The following is a 22,785-nucleotide window of genomic DNA, read 5'->3' on the forward strand; positions in this document are numbered from 1 at the left end:
TCCTGAATCCTGCCTCCTGGAATGGTCCAATCACAGGTCCCAATTTTCACATGGGTGGATTACTAATTGGCCAGATTGTGGATTGGATGGCCACTTAATAGCCATGAGGGTAGGATTGAAAGCAAGCCTGGTTTAAATCCACCACGACAGCCACTACTATGGCTGCCATTTCATTATTGTGTTACTTCCTGGGAATAAAAAGATGGAACAAGAGAGGTAGAGACCTGGAATCCAGGGCATTGCGGCTCCCCCCTCCCCAATTTTGCTCACTGCCTCGATGTTCTCCTCGAGGCAGTGAGGGAAAGGATGGAGATCACAGGTCTACATAAAGCTCAGCAACACTGCAGATGATGTGGTCCACAGAAACTGGACTATATAGAAAGAGGTTCAATGGCCTTCTTCACTCTATCATGATGTGGAGGTGCCAGTGTTGGACTGGGGTAAACACAGCAAGAAGTCTCACAACACCAGGTTAAATTCCAAAAGGTTTATTTGGTAGCAAACACCACTAGCTTTCCAAAAGCTAGTGAAAAGCTAGTGGCGTTTGCTACCAAATAAACCTGGTGTTGTGAGACTTCTTACCTTCTTCACTCTGGCAAGGTGAGTGCAACACTGCACCCTCAGACAGACATCTGGATATTCAACCTCCTGCAGACACACCTGGGGCACAAGGGGTCAGGGCCATGCTACTACTCAGGGCCTGTCAGTATCATGTCCTGCAGCTTTTTATGTATATGAGTCACTGGCATTGACTTAAACAGGCCAGCAGTGTGTAATCTCTTTAATTCTGCCCTTGCAGGAGAAGTGGACACATAATGCCCACTTGAGAGCCCAGATGGTAGGTGGCTGTCATCACCACAATTGAAGAGAGAGCCATGAAGACAAGTCAGTGACACTGGTAGTCAAGTCAGGGAAGGTGAGATGAGTAATTGTGGTGGAAATGGTGATTAGAGAATGCAAAGTTTATATTAAGGAGGAGTATTGCATTCCAGCTTGAGGGTTGCCAGTGCCTCTCTTCATTGGGAAGCCTCCGCTTTGCAGTGGGCATCTGCTCTCCAAGACTAATTCTCGTGATCTTTTGTGTTTCCCACAAATGCTGACGTTGAGGTGCTAAGATTGATGCCTGTCATCATCACCTGGTTCAGCACCGCCAGAGCAGAGCTCAGGCTAAACACAGTCATACCTCATGAGCACACCATTTACCAGGACAGATTTAGTCACCTATGGGCTCCTGCACACAATTAGATAGGGTAGGGCTAGGCGAAGAGCATGTAATAAGTGTGGAAGAGGAAATGACAGAGACAGCCGTGTTCAGTGCCCCCAGAGGATAGAGGGCAAACGTAGCCTTGCTCAGCTGGACACCTGTTCAAGGTCTCAGTCATTTCCTCATGAAAGTACAAAAGAAAATTACAGCACAGGAACAGGCCCTTCACCCCTCCAAGTCTGCATCGGCCATGCTGCCTGACTGAAGTAAACCCCCTGTCCTTCTAGGGACCATATCCTTCTATTCCTATCCTATTCATGTATTTGTCCGGGCGCCTCTTAAAAATCACTATCGTATCTGCTTTCACTACCTCCCCTGGCACCCACCATCCTTGTAAAAAACTTGCCTCGTACATCTCCTTTAAACCTTGCCTCTTGCACCTTGAACTTATGCCCCCTAGTAATTGACTCTTCCAAAAGGCTGGGAAAAAGCTTATGACTATCCAGTCTGTCCATGCCCCTCATAATCTTTTAGACTTCTATCGGGTCACCCCACAACCTCCATCATTCCAGTGAGAACAAACTAAGTTTCTCCAACCTCTCCTACAGCTAAGGCCCTCCATACCAGACAACACCCTGGTAAATCTTTTCTGTACCCTTTCCGAAGTCTCCACATCCTTCTGGTGATGTGGCGACCAGAATTGAACACTGTATTCCAAGTTTGGCCTAACTAAGATTCTATAAAGCTGCAACATGACTTGCCAATTTTTAAACTCAATGCCCCGGCTGATGAAGGCAAGCATGCCGTATGCCTTCTTGACTACCTTCTCCACCTAGGGGGTTTTAGAGAGTGACCTGTGTATCTGTACACCCAGATCCTTCTGCCTTTCAATACTCTTAAGTGTTCTGCCATTCACTGTATATTTCCAATCTTTATTAGACCTTCCAAAATGTATTACCTCACATTTGTCCAGATTAAACTCCATCTGCCATCTCTCCACAAAAACCTAAAACTAATCTATATCCTGCTGTATTCTCTGACAGTTCTTTTCCTCCTACCTTTGTGTTGTCTGCAAACTTACTAATCAAACCAGTTACATTTTCCTCCAAATCATTTATATATACTACAAACAGCAAAGGTCCCTGAGGAAAGCCACTAGTCACAGCCCTCCATTCAGAAATGTACCCATCCACTGCTACCTTCTGTCTTCTCTGACCGACATGATGTACAGATGCCAGCGTTGGACTGGGGTAAACACAGTAAGAAGTCTCACAACACCAGGTTAAAGTCCAACCAGTTTATTTGATAGTAATCCCACAAGCTTTCGGAAACAGTGTTCCTTCGTCAGGTGTGTGGAAGGTCCTCAGAACCTCATCTGATTGTACCCCAGGTTGAGAGGGAGTTAATCCCTTGCCTGACCATATTCTGGGAAGGGAGAACCGGCATCTCATCTGACCATACCCCATAGAGAGAGAGTGAGCACGTTATATGACCATATCTTGAGAGAGAAAGAGTTGGCACCTCATCTGACCATGTGTCAGAGTGAGAGAGTAAGCCTACTTTCTGCTATTTGCCTTCTTGCATTTAATAAATGCCTTCCTGACACAACGTCTTTAAAATTTGTCATGCATTCTATCCCACTTAAAAATATATATATTTCCACTATTCACCTCTGTCCGCATTGAAATGGTGCTGAAAACTAAACCCAGGTATTGCTCACCAAATAAACCCACCAACAGATACACACTTTTATCATAAAGTTTTACTGTAACATTAAGATGCTGAGTGCACTGAATGTAACAAATGTTGATCCATTTGAAAAATGCCACATAGGATAAAGGAAGAAGGTCCCAAATCAACAGATGCGCCCACTAAACTCAAAACAGACAAAATCTGTTATCATTTCAGATTGTTTCCATTTTGTTGGCAGGAAGGGCGTGAATTTAGGATAATTACAAAACTGAATTAAAGGGAAAGCTTAAAAAATAACTAATTTACGCAGCTGAGGGTTAAATGTGAAATTCTTTCTTACAAACCATTGTTGAATGAATCAGAGTCATTAAGTATTTCCACATTTCAACAGCAACAATTGTTTATGTATAATTTAGAACATATGAATCAGCCATTTAGCCAAACCAGACTTTTGTATCTCTACCCTCTCACCTTTAACCTATGTCCTCTAGTTTTAAACTCCCCTACATTTAGGAAAAGATATTGACTATCTAGCTGATCAATGCCCCTCATTATTTTGTAGATCTTTATAAGATCACCCCTAAGCCTCCTATGCTCCAGAGAACAAAGTCTCCTATAATTCAAACCATCAAATCCCAGTAATATCCTGGTAAATCTTTTCCGCACTCTTTCTAGTTTAATAATATCCTTTCTATAATAGGGTGACCAGAACTGTACACAGTATTCCAAGTGTGGTTCACCAATATCTTGTACAACATTAGCAAGAAGTCCCAACTCCTGTATTCAATGTTCTGACCAATGAAACCAAGGATGTCAAATGCCTTCTTCACCACTCTATCCACCTGCGACTCCACTTTCAAGGAGCTATGAACCTGTACCCCTAGCTCTCTTTGTTCTATAACTCTCCCCAACACCTTACCATTGACTGAATATGTCCAGCCCTGGTTTGATCTACCAAAATGCATCACCTTGTGTTTATCTAAATTAAACTCTATCTGCCATTTGTCACCCACTGGCCCAATTGTCAAGATCCCGTTGCAATCCTAGATAACCTTCTTCATTGTCCACTATGCCAGCAATCTTGGTGTCATCTGCAAACTTACTAACCATGCCCCATCAATTCTCATCCAAATCATTAATATAAATAACAAATAACAGTGAACCCAACACCGATCCCTGACGTACACTGCTGACACAGGTCTCCAGTTTGAAAAACATCCTCCTACAACCACCCTCTGTCTTCTGCCATCAAGCAATTTTGTGTCCATTTGGCTACTTCACCCTGGATCCCGTGAGATTTAACGTTATGCAACCACCTACAATGTGGAACCTTGTCAAAGGCCTTGCTAAAGTTCATGTAGACAACATCAATTGCACTGTCCTCATCTAACTTTTTGGTTACCCCTTCACCAACTCAATCAAATTTGTGAGACATGATTTTCCACTCACAAAGCCATGCTAACTGTACCTAATCAATCCTTGCATCTCTAAATGCCTGTAGATCCTGTCTCTCAAAATACCTTCTGACAACTTACCCATTACAGGTGTGAGGCTCACCAGCCTGTAGTTTCCCGAGTTTTCCCTGCAGCCCTTCTTAAACAAAGGCACAACATTTACCAACCTCCAATCTGTGACGATCGATGATTCAAATATCTCTGCTATGGGACCTGCAATTTCCTCCCTACCCTCCCACAATGTCCTTGGATAGACTTCATCAGGACCTGGGCATTTATCTACCTAGATGCTGTTTAAGACTTCCAGTACCTCTTTCTTTGTTATATGTACACTCCTCAAGACATCACTATTTATTTCCCCAAAGGGAAACAAAGTTCCCTAACATCTATGCTTTTCTCAACAATGAATACTGATGAGAAATATTCATTTAGGATCTCACCCATCACTTGTGGATCCGCACATAGATTACCTTGTTGATCCTTAAGAGATCCTACTCTCTCCCTAGTTACTCTTTTGCCCTTTATGCATTTGAATAAGCTCTTTGGATTCTCCTTTGCCTCATCTGCCAAAACTATCTCATGTCCCCTTTTTGCCCTCTTGATTTGTCTCTTAACTCTACTCCAACACCCTCTAAACTCTCTAAGGGATCCACTTGATCCCAGCTGCCTATGCATGTCATGTGCCTCCTTCTTCTTCCTGACCAGTGCCTCAATATCCCAAGTCATCCAAGGTTCTCCAGTCTTTCCCTTCACTCTAAGAGGAGTGTGCTTATCCTGAACCCTGGTTAACCCACTTTTGAAAGCCTCCCACTTACCAGATATTCCTTTGCCTTCCCCAAAGACTCCCCCAATTAACTTTTGAAAGTTCCTGGACGATATTCAGGCTTGGGTTAATAAATGGGAAGTAACATCAATGCCGCACAATACCAGCCATTAACCATCTCCAACATGAGATAATCTAACCTTTTAATCTAGACATTCAATAGAATTAACATCTCTGAATCAACGATCAACACCTGCATATTACCAGAAACTGAACTGGACTAGCTATATAAATACTGTCGCTAGATGAACAGGTCAGAGGCTGGGAATTCAATGAACAGCAACTCTTCTTGATCCTCTAAAGTCTGTCCACCATCCATAAGGCACAGGGGTGTGATGGAATATTCTTCTCTTGGCTGGATGAGTGAAACTCTAACAAGACTTAGGAAACTGAACACCATCCAGCACCTTAAGCATTCACTTCCTCCGCCATCAATGCAGTGACAGCAGTGTGTGCCATCTAAAAGATGCATTACACCAAGGCTCCTTCAAAAACACTTTCCAAAGTCACGGAGGTTCTGAAAGTCTTAAAGCACGTCAAGATAGATAAATCCTCAGGATCTGATGAAGTGTATCCCAGGACATTGTGGGAGGCTAGGGAGGAAATTGCGGGTCCCCAGCAGAGATGCCTTTGTTTAAAAAGAGCTGCAGGGAAAGCCTGAAAATACAGACCAGTGAGCCTCATACCTGTGATGGGTAAGTTGTTGGAAGGTATTTTGAGAGACAGGATCTATAGGCACTTAGAGATGCAAGAACTGATTAGGTACAATCAGCATGGCTTTGTGAGTGGAAAATCATGTCTCATAAATTTGATTGAGTTATTTGAAGAGGTAACCAAGAAGATAGATGAGGGCAGTGCAGTTGATGTTGTCTACATGGACTTTAACAAGGCCTTTGATAAGTTACCCACATGGTAGGTTGTTGCATAAGGTTAAATCTCATGGGATCCAGGGCGAGGTAGCTAAATGGAAACAAAATTGGCTTGATGACAAAAACCAGAGGGTAGATGTAGAGTGTTGGTTTTCAAACTGGAGGCCTGTGACCAGAGGTATACCTCAGAGATCGATGCTGGGTTCACTGTTATTTGTCATTTATATTAATGATTTGGATAAGAATATAAGAAGCATGGTTAGTAAGTTTGCAGATGACACCAAGATTGGTGGCATAGTGGACAGCGAAGGAGGTCATCTAGGATTGCAACGGAATCTTAATCAATTGGGCCAGTGGGCTGATGAATGGCAGATGGAGTTTAATTTAGATAAATGCGAGGTGATGCATTTTGGTAGATTGAACCAGGGCAGGACTTACTCAGTTACTGGTAGGGCATTGGAGAGAGTTACAGAACAAAGAGATCTAGGGGTACAGGTTCATAGCTCCTTGAAAGTGGAGTCACAAGTGCAGAGTGGTGAAGAACACATTCAGCATGCTTGGTTTCATTGGTCAGAACATTGAATACAGGAGTTGGGACGTCTTGTTGAAGCTGTACGAGACATTGGTATGGCCACACTTGGAATACTGTGTACAGTTCTAGTCATCCTATTATAGAAAGAATATTATTAAACCAGAAAGAGTGCAAAAAAGATTGACTAAGATGCTACTAGGACCTGATGGTTTAAATTATAGGAGAGGCTGGATAGACTGGGACTTTTTTCTCTGGAGCGTAGAGAGCTGACGGGTGATCTTTTAGAGGTCTATAAAATAATGAGGGGCATAAGTCAGCTAGATAGTCAAATGTAGGGGATTCTAAAACTAGAAGGCATAGGTATAAGGTGAAAGGGGAGAGATACAAAAGGTCCAGAAAGGCAATTTTTTCACACAGAGGGTGGTGAGTGTCTGGAACAAACTGCCAGAGATAGTAGTAGAGGTGGGTACAATTTTGTCTTTTAAAAAGCATTTAGAGAGTTACATGGGTAAGATGGATATAGAGAGATATGGGCCAAATGTGGGCGATTGGGACTAGCTTAGGGATTTAAAAAAAGGGCGGCATGGACAAGTTGGGCTGAAGGACCTGTTTCCATGCTGTAAATCTCTATGACTCTATCCTGGACAAGATCAGAAGATGCATTGGAACACCACCACTTGTAAGTTTCCCTCCAAGCTACTCACCATCATGACTTGGAAACATATCACCCGTTCCTGGGTCAAAATCCTAGAACTCCCTCCCTAACAGCCCTTTTAGTGTACGTACACACAGACGTTGCCGTGTTTCAAAAAGGTGTCTCACCCTTCACCTTCTCATGGGCAATTAGGGGATGGGCAATATATTCTGGTGAAGTCACCAACACCCACATCCCATGAACATTTTAAAAATAGGGTTGGATTCTCTTGTAAACTGTTTTTAACACTGGATTATGAAAGTAACAAATTGGTATCTGGAACTGGGGATGTTTATTTGAAACTAAGTAAAAGATTCTTTAAATTTTGTGGTTATTATGTTACTGCTGCAGGATATGAAAAGGGCAAGTCACAATGGCTGACTGGGTGGAAGAGTGAATAAAACACACTATCGTTATGAAGACTTGTTGTCTTAGAACTGGATGGTGTAGGAACAAATCTGTAAAGCTGCATAAAAAGTTACACAAATAAGAAAAGTGTGTGCGCAATTTTATCTGCGGTAAAGATTTAATCATTTAATGAAAAGCTGAAAGTTATAAAATTGGCTGCTCACATGCTATTGTTGGTTTGACATTATTACACACAGACAAAATCTACTCCAGTGATTTTATTTGTATGTCATGTGGAGAAACTTTAGATTAGGTTTTTGCTGCAGCTTGCTCACCTCTTTCTTCGTAACTTACTGTTACTTTTGAAAGAACTATATTACAAATTTCGAGCTTAAAACAGATTCTGCCCTGTCCATCAGGATAGATTAAACAGCCAGGGCCTCTTTTTCTAGAAAAGAGATGACTGAGGGAATGACCTGGTAGAGGTTCGTAAGATTAGAATGGGATTGGAAAGGGTAGACAGATATTTTGTTTGCACTCACGGGGAGATCAAAACCAGGGGCCAGAAATCTAAGATAGTCACTAATAAATCCAGTTGGGAAGAAAGGAGAAACATCTTTCTTCAGAAATAATCTGGAACTCTACTGCAAGGGGGAGTTAAAAAGTAAAGTTTATTTATTAGTCACAAGTAACACTGCAATGAAGTTACTGTGAAATTCCCCTAGTTGCCAGATTCCAGTGCCTGTTTGGGTCAATGCACCTAACCAGCATGTCTTTCAGACTGTGTGAGGAAACCAGAGCACCCAGAGGAAACCCTCACAAACACGGGGAGAATGCACAACCTCTGCACAGACACTGACCCAAGTAGGATTCAAACCTGGATCCTCGGCAATGTGAGGCAGCAGTGTTAAGCACTGTGCCACTGTTCCGCCCTTGAGTTGAGCCGAATACCATTCTGTTAAGAAGCATTAAAAACACCAGAAGAGAAAACAATAGATGACTTTGAATATGGGGTGAGGTGAGGTTAGGTAGCATGGGAGAGGATTAAGTTGAGCATAAACAATAGCATATTCCAGTTAGGCCTGTTTCTGAGATGTACGTTCTCTGCAAAGACTGGCAAATCACAAGGCTTTGACCACAATGAGCTTAAAATATTTTGCACTGTCGATGTGGTGAGTGTTCAGTATTTTGTGTTATATTTTGTTTGCCTTTTACTGTGAAACTCAAGAACCTGTTTTAAGTCAGTAATTTTCAATAACGTGGCATTTCCTTAAAAGGCAACTTCTGGTAGACTGAGAATGGAGATGTGCACAAGCTGCTACAAAAGTTGACAGAGTACAGAATAGGGAAGGCTGGTCAGAAGTGTGTTAGAATAATCAAATCCGGAGATAATATAAACGGGAATGAAGGGTTTAAGCTGTAGATGAGCAAAGGCAGGGGCAGAGTCCATCAACAGTAGTGTGGCCCCTGTAAGGGGCGAACCTTTGCAGGCCATGTGATTGGGTCAGAGCCAATGGAGTGCTTGCAGACAAACCTGGTCCAAAAGGGAGCAAGGGTGAGGAGCCCTTGGACTGGAGGGCTTCAGTTGGAGTCAGGGCAGTGTTAGGAGTGGATCTGCATTAGTTGTGCTCATGAACCCTTTGTTGTATATAGTTGTCCTTATCAATAAATCCTTTAGTAATTTATTTTGCCACATAGAGTCACCATGAGTTATCATAGTTGCATTGGAAGACAGTGGTCTCTGTGGTGATGTGGACAGAAGCCCAACTCAACATTAAATACAACACCAAGATTGCAGATGGTCTAGAACAGCCCAGATTAGTCAGAGAGAGATGGACTTGTTGGCTGGGGAACTGAATTTATGATGGAGACTAAAACAATGGGGTAAATTTTAATTCTAAAACATGGGTGGGTTGGGTATAGTGTCAAAATTATTAAAAATCCCATTTGACCCAGTCAAGGTGAGGGCAACCAAGCTGCCCAATTCAAACATTTTAATGAAGCTCGCATTCTCAGATTTAGCCTTCTCTTTAGGTTTAACTCCGGTTGATCTAGTTTTTCAGGCCTCAGGAGACCTGGCTTTGGGTAGAAGGTAAGTGACTGTGGAAAGAAGGAGTAGAAGCGTTTAACATTCGCCCTCTCTGGATCAGACTCCTCCCTCCTCCACATGATCCACTCGTTGCCCCAGGGTTCCTTATCTGTGGACTGGGGCCTGTACTAGAGATTCCTCACCCAACTGGGTGACTGACTTCCAAGTGGTTGTTCGAGCAAAAAAAAGTTTCCCACTGAAATTTAGCCCTGCCATCTATCTTTGCAAAGTGCCCTGCCAATGTAGTGGCAAAGGCTGCGGTCTTCCCAACATTTAGTTGCAGGAAATATCTGCTTATCCAGACTTCGATGTCCACCCAGCAGTCAATTTAGAGACAATAAGCTGAATTTCCATCCTATTGGCAGCAGGTGGCAGCACAAGCAGACAATATGGCAGAAAGGCCAAATATCAGTTTCAAAGAGCAAAGAAAATTACGGCACAGGAACAGGCCCTTCAGCCCTCCAAGCCTGCACCGATCATGCTGCCTGACTTAACTAAAACCCCGTACCCTTCCAGGGACCATATCCCTCTCACCCTATTCATGTATTTGTTAAGACGCCCCTTAAAAGTCACTACCATATCAGCTTCCACTACCTCCCCCAGCAACGGGTTCTCGGCACCCACCACCCTCTGTATAAAAAATCTGCCTCGTACATCTCCTTTAAACCCTGCACCTCGCACCTTAAGCCTGTGTCCCTTAGTAATTGACTCTTCCAACTTAGGAAAAAGCTTCTGACTATCCACTCTGTCCTTGCCTCTCATAGTCTTGTAGACTTCTATAAAGTCACCCCTCAACCTCCATCATTCCAGTGAGAACAAACCAAGTTTCTCCAACCTCTCCTCATAGCTAATGCCCTCCATACCAGCCAACATCCTGGTAAGTCTTTTCTACACCCTCTCCAAAGCCTCCATATCCTTCTGATAGTGTGGCGACCAGGATTGAACACTATATTCCAAGTGTGGCCTAACTAAGGTTCTATAAAGTGCAACATGACTTGCCAATTTTTAAACTCAATGCCCTGGCTAATGAAGGCAAGCATGCCGTATCACTTCTCCACCTGCATTGCTACTTTCAGTGACCTGTGTCCCTGTACACCCAGATCCCTTTGCCTACCAATACTCTTAAGGGTTCTGCCATTTACTGTATATTTCCTTTTTGTATTAGATCTTCCAAAATGCATTACCTCACATTTGTCGGATTAAACTCCATCTGCCATCTCTTCGCCCAAGTCTCCAACTGATCTATACCCTGCTTTATCCTTTGATGGTTCTCATCGCTATCTGCAAATCCACCAACCTTTGTGTCGTCCGCAAACTTACTAATCAAACCAGTTACGTTTCCCTCCAAATCACTTGTATATATATTACTAACAGCAAAGATCCCAGCACTGATCCCTGAGGAATGCCAGTTGTCACAGCTCTCCATTCAGAAATGCACCTTTCCACTGCTATCCTCTGTCTTCTCTGACCGAGCCAGTTTTGTATCCATCTTGCCAGCTCACCTCTGATCCCTTGCGACTTCACCTTCTGCACCATTCTGCCATGAGGGACCTTGTCAAAGGCCTTACTGAAGTCCGTGTAGACAACATCCACTGCCCTACCCACATCAATCATCTTCGTTACTTCCTCGAAAAACTCGATCAGGTTCATGAGACACAACCTCCCCTTCATAAAACCATGTTGTCTTTCACTAATACATCCACTTATTTCCAAGTGGGAATGAATCCTGTCTCAAAGAATCCTCTCCAATAATTTCCCTATCACTGATGTGAGGCTCACCAGCCTGTAATTACCTGGGTTATTCTTGCTACCCTTCTTAAACAAAGGAACAACATTGGCTAGATCTCTGTAGCCAGTAAGGGTACAAAGGTTTCTCTCAAAGCCCTAGCAATTTCCTCCCTTGCCTCTCTCAGTGTTCTGGGTTATATCCCATCAGGCCCTGGGGACTTGTCTACCTTAATGTTTGTCAAGAACCCCCATTCCGTCTTCCTTTTTGACCTGAACATGATTCAAACTATCTACACATCCTTTCCCAGATTCATCATCTACCAAGTCCTTCTCTTTGGTGAATACTAATGCAAAGTACTCATTTAATATCTCGCCCATTTCCTCTGGCTTCATGCATAGATTCCCTCCATTGTCCTTGAGTGGGCCAACCCTCTCCCTGGCTAACTTCTTGCTCTTTATAAATGTATAAAGAGCCTTCAGATTTTCCTTAATCCTGCTGGCCAATGCTTTCTTGTGACCCCTTTTAGCCCTCCTTACTCCTTGCTTAAGTTCCTTTATACTTTCCTTGTATCCCTCACTTGCTTCGTGTTCCCAGTCTCCTACCTTTGACAAATGCTTCCTCTTTCTCTTTGACTAGGCTTACCATATCTCTCATTATCCAAGGTTCCCAAAACTTGCCATACTTGACTTTCATCTGTAAGGAAATTTGTACTCAATATGTAAGCATGTTAGTACTTAGAGAATTTGTACTGAATAATTGTGCCTAAACTGGATATGAAATACGGAAGCAAGGATAGTATTAGAATGTCTTCCTTGAAGTAGAATTAGGATGGGTAGGATGGGTAATCAAGTATAGCTGATTTGTAACCTAATATAATCAAGTGTAGCAAATGTGATCAAAGCAGGAGGCCCAGAGAAGCAATATAGCAGTTACTTACTAGCAAATGCAACCAATAGTCCCTTAGGGGACAATGGACACAACCCAGCTGTCCAGCTTGAGATTGACCGTAATAAAAAGGAAGTAATAAAGTGAGCATGTTTTCTTCACATTTGGCCTAAGTCAGCTAAACCACTATTAGTGTACAAGCAGAGTCGTAAAGATAAAAGCAAGGGATATAACCACCATGGTTTCAAGAAGAAAAGAGAGGAAACAGGGGGTGATCAATCTCAAGCAAGACAGATAAAGGGTCAGTGGGTCGTAAAAGCGAGATAAGGATCTTGAGGTATGGAGCTGAAATGTGCTTAAAAAGACTGTAAGCCGATGGCTCGTTGGAGTGTTCCGGACATCCCGGCTTTATTTCTCTTGTACTGGAAATAAAGTCCATTGCTTGGAGGATTACAACTCAGACTCTCTGTTTCAATCGGGTTAAATAAGTTGTCGTCTTGGGGAACCACGACACATCCTTTCAGGAACGTGCCAGTCCTGAATCCCTATCAACTTACACTTAAAAGCATCCCATCTGTCAGATATTGATTTGCCCTCAAACATCTGCTCCCAATCTACATTCTTCAGTTCCTGCCTAATGTCGTAATTAGCCTTCCCCCAGTTTAGCACCTTAACTTGAGGACTACACTTATCTTTATCCAACAGTACCTTAAAGCTTATTGAATTGCGATCACTGTTCCTGAACTGCTCCCCTACTGAAACATCGACCACCTGGCCAGGCTCATTCCCCAATACCAGGTCCAGTATGGCCCTTCCCTAGTTGGACTATCTATATACTGTTTCAACAAGCCCTCCTGAATGCTCCTTACAAACTCTGCCCCATCCATGCCCCTAGCACTAAGTGAGTCCCAGTCAATATAAGGAAAGTTAAAATTTCCCACAACTTTTACAAAATCTGCTTTCATATCTGTTTCTCTATCTCCTGCTGGCAGTTGGGTGGCCTATAGTAAACCCCCAACATTGTGACTACACTCTTCCTATTCCTGAGCTGTATGAACCTGCCAAGGTGTCCACCCGGAGTACAGCTATGATATTCTCTTTAACCAGTAGTGCAACTCCCCCACCCCTTTTACACCCCCGTCTATCCCGCCTGAAACATCTGTATTCTGGAATGTTAAGCTGCCAATCCTGTCCGTCCCTTAACCAAGTCTCTGTAATGGCAACAACATCATAGTTCCTAGTACTAATCCAAACACTAAGTTCATCTGCCTTACGTGTTACACTTCTTGCATTGAAACAAATCTGCTTCAGTCCAACAGACCCTCTTCGATTGGCAACCCCCCCTCTGCCTGCTGTTTCTCTGAGTCTTACTGGTCCTACTTTCTGGTTCCCCTTCAGTTAATTCACCTTTGCTTTGTGACACTAGCAAACCTCCCAGCCAGAATATTTATGCCCTTCCAGTTTACAAGTCCTTCTTGTACAGGTCCCACCTACCCTGGAAGAGTCCCCAGTGATCCAGATATCTGAAACCCTCCCTCCTACACAAGTTGTTTAGCCACATGCTGAGCTGCATTATCTTCCTATTCATAGCCTCACTAGCAAGTGGCACAGGGAGTAATCCTGAGATTACAACCTTAGAGGTCCTGCATTTTAACTTTCTACCTAACTCCCTAAACTGCTGTTGCAGGACTTCATCGCTCTTCCTACCTATGTCATTAGTACTAATATGTACCACAACCTCTGGCTGTGCACCCTCTCCCTTCAGAATGCTTTCTGTCCATTCAGAGACATCCTGGACCCTGACACCGGTGAGACAACATACCATCCTGCAGTCTCTTTCACATCCACAGAAGTGCCTATCTGCACCCCTAACTATAGAATCCCCTATAAATATTGCTCTAGTCCTCTTTGTCCCTCCCTGCTTAACAATGGAGCCAGCCATTGGCACTGCTTTGGCTGCTGCTGCTGTATCCAAAATGATATACTTGTTAAAGAGGGGGATGACCACAAGGGATTCCTTCACTGACTGCCTGTCCCTTTTAGTGGTCACCCATCTATCTGCCTGCACCTGTGGTGTGATCACGTCTCTAAAGCTTCTATCTTTGATGCTTTCCGCTCATCATCTTGCCTGCTGACTGGAATCAACCCCATATTGAATTTATCTCCCATGTCGGCAACATGGTCTGATGGTAGTACACAAGTACATGCTGGGATGGGGGGGCTGGGGAAGTGGCCACACATTAGGGAAATCTTGTATAAAGTGGACATTCTTCCACAGCTGAGACAGTTCAGGTGCAGCTACATTGACTAGCTTGAAGTCAGGCCTCTAGCTTATCTGCTCACTCAAGCAATACAAAGGCATGAAAATGGCATCAAATTCTCCTAAACCTTTCAATCCGCAGCCACAGACTGCAAATTAATGAGGATTTTAGGGGTCAGCAGAACAATTGGGTGACTGGGCACATGACATAACCTTGTGAAAACTGGCCATGGAACAGTCATGGGTGGAGGTGCCACAGACTTTGGCAATGTCTTTATTGAGGTTTGGACCAATCTACCCCATGGTTCCAGCTAACAGCACAATCTTGCATGCTGGTTAGGAGAATATCTGTGCCTGAGCTGAGAGCACAGCATGCAGTCCAATGGGCAGCACAGTGGCACAGTGGCCTCACAGTGCCAGGATCCCGGGTTTGTTTTCAGCTTTGGCTGACTGTGTGGAGTTTATATAATCTTCCCATGTCTGCATGGGTTTCTTCCAGGTGTTCTGGTTTCCTCCTACAGTCTGCTTGACACCTAGCCAGACCCAGGCCTACGGACAGTGCTCCTCATTCCTACAGAGACTAGGAGACTGCACACGTCCAGGGAACTGACTGGTCACATATGCCATGTGCTGCAGGATTTGGCACTACTTGGGTATCCGTTCCAGTAAATGAGAAAGCGACTGCGAAACTCAAATTTTACACCACTGGCTCCTTCCAGGACTCCGGAGGTGATTTCTGTGGGATCTCACAAGCTTCCACGCACACATGCACTCAAGGGGACACAACTTTGTGCATTTTGACTGGGATCAGGCAAGCCGGTTGGCAAGGGCACTGGGATTTGCACTGATCTCTGGTTTCTCACAGCTGCAGGACGCCTTTGATTCTACTCATATGGTGCTCAGATGGCAACAAGCAGAGCAATCTGTGAATGTTCAGCGAGTCTGCAACCACAACAACACCCAACAGATCTGTGCACGATTCCCAGACAGTGTCCACAATTCCTATATTCTCAGCAAGTCACGCATCCCTGAGGTATTTCAGGATCAGTAAGAAGTCTCACAACACAAGGTTAAAGTCCAACAGGTTTATTTGGATTTTAACCTGGTGTTGTGAGATTTCTTACTGTGTTTATCCCAGTCCAACGCTGGCATCTCCACATCATGACTACCATCTATTTCAGGATCCACAGAAGCTGCAAGGTTGGCACCTCAGGATAAGACATGGCTGATGATGTGTTTGTGGCACCTCAGAGTGCAGCAGAGAGAAGATACAATGTGGCTCATGCTGCAGCTCACACTTTGGTGGAGTAAATCATTGGGGTGCTGAATATAAGCTTCCAGTGCCTGCACCAGTCTTGTGAATCCTTGCAATACAGTCCACAGAAGGAGCCACTCATCAACATCACGTGCTATCCCCGACACAAACTGGGCCTTCAATGGGGCAGCAGCTGCCTGAGGAGGAGGTGGAAGAGCTGCACGCCTCCTCCAATGAGGAGAACGTTGACAGGGATGATGGTGGTGAGGTCCTCAAAGGTGGAGATGAAGGCGATAAGGCTAATGCAATGTTTGGATGAGGCAGGCATGCTTGAGAAGTCTTCAGAGCCATTAAATCCATGGGGGTTGATGAGAATATGCACTGAGGGCACTCCATATATCCTCACATTGCACCTGTGAATATTTGACTCGTATCTGACTGATAGCAGTACACTACCTTCAATAATGGAGATGCACTGGGTGCCCTTAGTCCCCACACTCCAGGAGAATGATGAGGACTTGCAGTGGGGACACTCCATATCTCCTTGCATAACTTAACGAGAATGTCTAACTCTTATGTGGCTGATAGCAGCTCGCTTGTGCTCAATAATAGGGACATATCATAGAGATGCAGGTCGGAAACTAATTTTTTCTGATCCTATCCTTCATGAGCTGCACCCTTGAGGACCACAATGTCACCTATGATATTTTTAAAGAATAGACTTGCAGACCACAAAGGTACAAATAAACAAGAGCTTTATTGGAAAGGAGTTTACTTACCTGCTTGATTGCTACCCCTTCCACAAACATTCAACCCTTCCACCTAATAGTGGCAGCCATGAGTACCGTCTACAAGATGCAGGGATTCACCCAGGATCCTCAGACAGCACCTTCCAAACCCATGATCACTACCATCTAAAAGGATATGGGTAACAAAAGCATGGGAACACTGTCTACTGCAAGTTCCCTTCCAAGTTACACACTATCTTGACTTAGAAATGTATCATCATTTCTTCATAGTCGCTGGGTCAAAATCCTGGAACTCCTTTCCTAATAGCGCTGTGGGTGTAGCACTGGGGACTGCAACGGTTCAAGAAGGTGGCTCACCAACACCTACCAAGGGTAACTATAGATGGGCAATAAATGCTGGTCTAGCCAGTGATGTCCACATCCCATTAATGATTTTAAAAATAATGGACAAATTAGCCATCCTTGTAGAGTTTATAATACATTAAAGTCATGTCTAATATTAAGATCATGATGCAGTGTCATAACTGACCAGCTATTAAATCACCACAACACCACTTTGCAATCTGTTGGCATGTTGCATGTGCAGGAAGATTCATCAATGCACTTTTCTTCTCATCTCCCCGCTATCATTTTTACCAATCACCTTAAACCTGTGTCCTCCAGTTACCGACCCCACTGCCAATGGAAACAGTTGTCCTTATTTATTCTATCAAAGCCATTTAGAATTTTGAACATCTGTATTAAGTCTCCGCTCAACCAATCTGCCTGAAGGAAAGCAATCCCAGCTACTCCAGTCTCGTCACAATATTGAAGTCCCTCATGTCTAATGTCTTTCTGGTAAAGCATTGTTTGCTGGAGCAGACGAGTGAAGGAGCAGAGAGACAGATAAGAAATTACCTGTTAAAAACCTGTTTAAATAAGTTTAAAGCACTTTCGTAGTAAGAACTTACCTTGTAGAACTGTTTAAATCGTTTAAAAGCATTTTTGTGGGCTTTTTGTATTTACCGCTTTAAGAATTCTAAGGGAGTGGATAGCAGGGAGTTGTGGGAGAGCAGTCTTTAAATCAGCGCCAGGTTTAAAAGGAGGCCTGGTGTAGACAGCGGGCAGCGTCGGAGCGGGCAGCGGAGTGAGAGGGAAGCAGAGTGAGCTATTAGGGCTTAGGATCAAAAGGGCTGGAGAGAAAAAGGGCCAGGTAAGTTCATGTGGAAATTTTCAATACTACTACAGTGAATAATGGAGGGGCATGTGATGTGTTGTTTCTGTATGATGTGGGAGCTGGTGGACCCTAGGGTCCTTCCCAGTGACCATGTCTGCAGTAAGTGCAGGTTGCTGGAGGAGCTCCAGCTCAGGGTAGATGAGCTGGCCTCTGAGCTACAGACACTGAGGCTCATCAGGGGGAGAGAGGGTGCCATTGTCAATGGGGTGCAAGTGACATCCACCCCCACTAGACTGGCTAACTCTAACGGTCAGGAACAAGAGGGGGCTGCTGAGCGGAGGAAGAGGGGTGGGGAGCGGAGGAAGGGGGGTGGGGAGCGGAGGAAGGGGGGGTGGGGAGCGGATGCCTCAGCCTCTCAATCTGCATAACAGGTTTGAGGTTCTTGCTTCCAGTCTGGACGAGAACGAGGGAGGTGAGGTTGGTGAGCAAACTGCACACAGTACAGTGATGCAGCAGGACATAGGCAAAGAGAAGGTGAAAAGGAACGTAGTAGTAATTGGGGATAGTGGGGTTAAGGGTATTGACACTGTCCTTTGTCACAATGACAAAGTGCACAGAAGGGTGTGTTGTCTGCCTGGTGCTCGGGCCCAGGCTGTCACATCTGGGCTGCAGAGGAACCTGGAGTGGGAGGGTGAGAATCCGGTCGTTGTGGTACATGTGGGTGCCAACGACGTAGGCAAAATGCAAACTGAGGATCTGGGGAAGGAGTGTGAAAAGCTGGGAATGGAATTAAAAAGTAGAACCGACAAGGTGGTTATCTCTGGGCTACTGCCTGAACCGAGTGCAGACAGGCGTAAGGTTGATAAGATTAAGGAAGTGAATGGGTGGCTCAGGGATTGGTGTGGGAGGAATGGGTTTGAATTTATGGGGCATTGGCATCAGTATTGGGGTAGATGGGACCTGTTCGGGCAGGATGGGGTTGGTCTGAACCGTGCTGGGACCAGAGTCCTGGTGAATCGTGTAAATAGGACTGTAGACAGGGCTTTAAACTAATTGGGGGGGGAGGGTGCGAGGGTAGGTGACATTACGGGGTCTAAAGTTAAGGAGAGGGTACAGGTAAGGGAAGAGGCCGAGGATGTCCCAAGAATAAAGGGAGTAGGGGGCGTGAGTATGGTTGGTGGCGTTCTGGCAAATAGGGTCCAGGTGAAGGCTGGGATGAAGGCACTTTATCTGAATGCACAAAGCATTCGGAATAAAGTGGATGAGCTGGTGGCGCAGATCAGCACAAATGGATATGATCTGGTGGCCATTACAGAGACGTGGCTGCAAGGTGACAGGGACTGGGAGCTGAACGTCCAGGGGTATCAAGCGTTTAGGAAGGATAGGCGGGAGGAAAAAGTGGGGGGCGTAGCTCTGCTGATTAAGGATAGCATCAGGGTGGTAGCAAGGGATGATATAGGAACCAAAGAGCAGAACGTGGAATTGTTGTGGGTGGAGATTAGGAACAGCAAAGGGAGGAAGACGCTGGTGGGTGTCGTCTATAGGCCCCCGAATAATGATCTGGAGGTGGGGCAGGCTGTTAACGCGCAAATAAGTGTGGCGTGCAGGAATGGAACAGCCATACTTATGGGAGATTTCAATCTACATATTGATTGGTCGACCCATGTTGGACGTGGTGGGCTCGAGGAGGAGTTCTTGGAATGCTGCCGGGATAGTTTCCTTGAACAGTGTGTGTTGGAGCCGATGAGGGAGCGAGCTATCTTGGATCTGGTGTTATGTAATGAGGCGGGTAGAATTAGGGACCTTGCAGTGAAGGATCCTCTTGGGGAGAGTGATCATTGTATGGTGGAGTTTCTGGTGCAGATGGAGGAGGAGAAAGTGGGTTCCCGGACACGCGTCCTTTGTTTGAACAGAGGGGAGTACGGTAGGATGAGAGAAGAATTGGCGAATGTTGACTGGGGGAGCATGTTGGAAGGTAGGTCTGCTGAGTAGCAGTGGAGGATCTTTAAGGAGATCTTTCTTGGTGCTCAGCAGAAATTTGTTCCGATGGTTAAAAAGGACCGTAGGAGGAGAGGTAATAAGCCGTGGATAACGAAGGAGGTGAAGGAAAGTGTTAAATTAAAAGCGGAGGCATTTAGAGTAGCTAAGAGTAGTGGGTGAGAAGAGGATTGGGAGAGGTTTAAATGTCAACAAAGATTGACAAAGAAGGGTAGGAGAAACTATAAAGCTGGGCTAGCGCTTAATATAAAAAAGGATAGCAAGAGTTTTTATAAATATATAAAAAGGAAGAGGCTGGCTAGGGTGAACGTTGGACCCTTAGAGGGTGAGAGGGGGGACTTAGTGGTAGGGGATGGGGAAATGGCTGAGGTCTTGAATAACTTTTTTGTTTCAGTCTTCACGGAGGAAGACGTGAATAATTTGCTGGGTGTTAGCGATGGAAAGGTGGTAGGACTGGAGGGTCTCAATGACATTATTGTTACTAGAGAGGCGGTGCTCGACAGACTGGAGAGTCTGATTGTGGACAAGTCCCCAGGACCGGATGGAATGCATCCGAGGGTTCTGAAAGAAATGGCGGAGGTGATAGTGGATGCCTTGGTGGTTATTTTCCAAATGTCGCTGGATTCCGGGGAAGTGCCGGAAGATTGGAAAATGGCTAATGTTACGCCGTTGTTTAAGAAGGGTGCCAGGCAAAAGGCTGGGAATTATAGGCCGGTTAGTTTAACGTCTGTTGTAGGTAAAATGTTAGAATCCGTCATCAAGGAGGAAATAGCGAGGCATCTTGAGGGGAATTGCTTGATAGAGCAGACGCAGCACGGTTTCGTTAAGGGGAAGTCGTGTCTGACGAATTTATTGGAGTTCTATGAGGATGTGTCTAGGGCGGTGGATAGAGGAGAGCCGGTGGATGTGGTCTTTCTTGATTTTCAGAAGGCGTTTGACAAGTTACCTCACAAGAGGTTATATAGATGATCTGGAGGAGGGAACCAAGTGTATGGTGTTGAAATTTGCTGATGACACCAAGATTGGTGGAACGGCAAATTGCACGGAGGGTGTGGAGAGTCTGCAGAAGGATCTAGATAGGCTGGGCGAATGGGCCAGGAACTGGCAAATGGAATTTAACGTTGGCAAGTGCGAGGTGGTCCACTTTGGTAGGAATAATGGTAGGAAGGACTATTACTTACGTGGCGAAAAACTGCAGCAGGCGACGGTGCAGAGGGACCTCGGGGTCCTTGTGCATGAGTCGCAAAAACCCAGCCTGCAGGTGCAGCAGGTGGTCAGGAAGGCGAATGGGATACTGGCCTTCATAGCGAGGGGGATTGAATATAAAAGTAGGGGGGACTTGCTGCAGCTGTATAGGGCACTGGTGAGGCCGCAGCGGGAGTACTGTGTGCAGTTTTGGTCGCCGAACTTACGCAAGGATATTTTGGCCTTGGAGGGAGTGCAGAGGAGGTTTACTAGGCTGATACCGGAGTTGAGGGGGTTGAGCTATGAGGAGAGGCTGGATAAACTAGGCTTGTACTCGTTAGAGTTTAGAAGAATGAGGGGAGATCTCATTGAGACGTATAAGATGATGAATGGGATGGATAGGATAGAGGTGGAGAGACTCTTCCCGCTCAGAAAGGACAGTAGGACTCGGGGGCACAGCCTCAAGATAAAGGGGGGGTGGTTTAGAACGGAGTTGAGGAGGAACTTCTTCACTCAAAGGGTGGTGAATCTCTGGAATTCTCTGCCTGTTGAGGTGGTGCCTCGCTAAATATTTCTAAGACGCGAGTTGATGGGTTTTTGATAAGCGAGGGGATTAAGGGTTATGGGGAGAGGGCGGGAATGTGGAACTGAGCCACGACAGATCAGCCATGGTCTTACTGAATGGGGGGGGCAGGCTCAAAGGGCTAGATGGCCTACTCCTGCTCCTATTTCTTATGTTCTTAAATCTCTCTGAGGCCTTAACATTCTTTCTAAATCGGGATGTGCTGAATATAATACTCCAGTTGAGGCCCAGCCAAAGGAACATCACAATGCACTTCATTTAGGAACATATTGAGAAAATGAATTATAAAAGTGCTCACATTTCCCTACATGTTATTACTGTAAGCAGTGCTGTGATAGATGTATATTTCATGTTCAGCAGGTCTCACAAAGAGCTTCTGAGTCTTGTAGGGTTGAACATTAAGTGTTTATTGATAACATATAACTATGTACATAGTTATGCCAGCAGATTGCAAACTGGTGTTGTGGTGATTTAAGGCATTGGACTGAGGTAAACACTTTAAGAATCTCACAACACCAGATTAAAGTCCAACAGGTTTATTTGGTAGCATAGCCACTAGCTTTCGGAGCACTGCTCCTTTATCAGGTGACTGGGAGTTCTGTTCACAAACAGGGCATATAAAGACACAGACTCAATTTACAAAATAATGGTTGGAATGCAAGTTTTTACAGATAATCAAGTCTTAAAGGTACAGACAATGTGAGCGGAGAGAGGGTTAAGCACAGGTTATAGAGATGTGTATTGTCTCCAGCCAGGACAGTTAGTGAGATTTTGCAAGCCCAGGCAAATTGTGGGGATTACAGATAGTTGACATGAACCCAAGATCCCGGTTGAGGCCGTCCCCATGTGTTTGTATCTTTATATGCCCTGTTTGTAAACAGAATTCCCACTTACCTGATGAAGGGGCAATGCTCTGAAAGCCAGTGGCTTGTGCTACCAAATAAACCAGGACTTTAACCTGGGGCTGAGAGACTTCTTACTGTATGTACATGTATATAGGGGATAGCCCAACCTATGAACTAACTTCATGCTTGCTTCTGTTCAGTTCAGAACTGACCCAACATCACACTGTAGGCAGTACTGTTTCCTACTGCCAAATTAAGCCATTCTATGCCAGAAACCCTTATACTACATTTCCCCCAAGTCTTTAACCAACATATTTGGTACAGTGGTTAATACTACTTTCTCACAGTGCCAGGGACCTGGGTTAAATTCCAACTTTAAGCTATTGTCTGTGAGGAGATTGCACATTGTCTCCCTGTCTGTGTGGGTTTCCTCCC

This window comes from Carcharhinus amblyrhynchos, chromosome 14 (genome assembly GCF_965287045.1).
Source record: "Carcharhinus amblyrhynchos chromosome 14, sCarAmb.v2.hapA, whole genome shotgun sequence".
Lineage (NCBI taxonomy): Eukaryota > Metazoa > Chordata > Chondrichthyes > Carcharhiniformes > Carcharhinidae > Carcharhinus > Carcharhinus amblyrhynchos.